Raw genomic sequence first — 2,688 nt, 5'->3', positions numbered from 1 at the left:
TGGGGCACCGCCGTTTTGCTACACTGTTATTATTGAGAGCCTTCTCTAATATGTGGAATTTGGTGAAAAGGGAAGTTTGATGTCGCTACCCTCATTTTCCCCCTTGTTTATGTGTGTGTGTGTGTGTGTGTGTGTGTGTGTATGTGTGTGTATGTGTGTGTGTGTGTGTGTGTGTGTGTCTTTATGTTAGTGTTTGCGTCCCAGCAACTTCACCATTTGGCAAAAGAACGCGATGGGATACACAGCAGATTTCAAGAATTACTACTCGGCTCAATGTGCTCAACTAAAACTTTCAAGACGGTGCCCCAGTATGGCCGCAGTTCTCCATCACCACCGAAAAATGAAAGACAGAAGTGGAGAGTACATATATTAATAAAACTTTCAGCTGGTCCTAAGTTGGCATCCAATTTCTTTGTAACATGTCTATTATCGTCCGCATCGTTAACATCGTCATCATCATCATCACCATCACGGTCATCATCATAATCTTCATCATCGTCATCGTCGTCCTTATCATCATCATCATCATCATCTTCACCATCGTCGTCACCGTCATCATCATTATCAACATCATCATTACCATCATCATCATCACTGTCGTCGTCATCAACATGATCGATATCATCATCATCATCATCAGCATTAACATAACATGATCGATATCATGAACATCATCATCGTAGTTTTCATCATCATCGGCGTGGTCGTGGTCGTCGTCATCATTATCATCATCATCATCATCATCATCATCATCATCATCATCATCATCATCATCGTCATCAGCATCATCATCATAGTCATCGTCATCATCATCGCCATCAACAGCAACAGCAACAACACCATTTATTGTTATGTAGACATACTGAGCTCTTATTTTTGAAAGCGTATCATAACGTACGTTTAATGAATAGGAGTTTAATGCCTAAAATGTTTTCGAATAGAAAAATTAATAAGTAACGCTTAAATCTGGGAAATATGAAGGAACGAACGATTATGTAGAAGTAAGTGAATAAATATATCGATATTTCTAAATTTCGTGATTATTTGTGTTATTAACTTCACTGTCATCATCGTCATTACCATCATCGTCGTCGTCGTCGTCTTCATCGTTGTCATCGTCATCTGGTGAAGAGGGTTGAATCATTAGAACCGAAATAATTGCTGGATTTTAATTATTTGAAACAGGTTAATGACTTCATTATACTTAAAGGATAAGCTTAACGACAAGGATCATCATCATCATCATCATCATCATCAACATTATCATCATCATGATCCCCATCCTTATCATTGTCGTCATCGTCGTCGTCGTCGCCATCCTTATCATCATCATCAACCTCATCACCATCATCCTTATTAACATCATCATCATCATCATCCTTATCATCATCATCATCATCCCCATCCTTAACATCATCACCATCCTTATCCTCATCATAATCATTCTTATCAACATCATCATCATCATCCTTATCATCATCATCATCAACATCATCATCATTGTCATCCTTATTATCGTCATCGTCATCATCATTATTAGCATCATGATCAGCAGTATCTTCGCAGTCGTCGTCATCAATTTTTCTTTTTATAATATGTTTCCATTCTAGATAGAAAGCCAAAACGTTTTGAGGTATTGACCCCAGAGGATGAAAAGCAAAGTCGACCTCGGCCGAATTTGAACTCAGATCGTAAAGGCGGACAAAATACCACTAAGCATTTCGCCGGCGCGCTAACGATTCTGCCAGCTCGCCGCTTACCTTTTAAGGCGGCGAGTCGGGCGAAATGCTTAGCAGTATTTCGTCCGGCTTTACGCTCTGAATTCAAATTCCGCCGAGGTCGACTTTGCCTTTCATCCTTTCAGGGTCGATAAATTAAGTACCAGTTGCGTACTGGGGTCGATCTAATCGACTGGCCCTCTCCCACCAAAATTTCGGGCCTTGTGCCTAAAGTAGAAAAGAATAATGATGACCATGTTGATTTCACATTTTCGCACAAGGCCAGCAATTTCGGAAATAGACAAGTTGATTCCATCAACCCACAGTATTCAACTGGTAATTACTCTATCGTCCCAAAAAGATGAAGAGCAAAGTTAATTTAGACAGAATTTAAACCCAGAACGTAAAAACGGACGAAATGCCACTAAGTATTTTGTCCGGCGTGCTAACGATTCTGCCAGCTCACCTCTTTTAATGATGAATAAATTGTAGGGATGTTTATAGATGGATGTTACGATAACGTTGTTGACTTGTTTTAATTTTTTAGTTTTTTTTTTAAAGTTTTGATTTGTTTAATATTTACGGACTGGTTTCAGCCATGATTTGACTTGTGCATGGAAGATTTTGAGTCACTTTTTAACATCAGTTCTTCTAGATATAATGGGGAAGTAATTATCGACTGTGTGATGATGATGATGATGATGATGATGAAAATGATGATGACGACGACGATGATGATGATGATGGTGGTGGTGGTGGTGATAAGGGGAAGAGGAGGAGGAGAATGAAGATGGAGGTGATGATGGAGGGCGCTAATGTTTATAACTATATTGATGACGAGGGGAAGAGAAGGAGGGGAGGAGGAATAGAAGGGTAGGAGGAGGAGGAGGAGGAGGAGAAGAAGAAGAAGAAGAAAACTGGAAGAGGAGGAGGGGAGGGGAGGAAGATAAGGGTGAGGAAGGGGAGGAGG

This window comes from Octopus bimaculoides, chromosome 9, assembly GCF_001194135.2.
Source record: "Octopus bimaculoides isolate UCB-OBI-ISO-001 chromosome 9, ASM119413v2, whole genome shotgun sequence".
Lineage (NCBI taxonomy): Eukaryota > Metazoa > Mollusca > Cephalopoda > Octopoda > Octopodidae > Octopus > Octopus bimaculoides.
Note: the sequence above shows the minus strand (reverse complement) of the source record.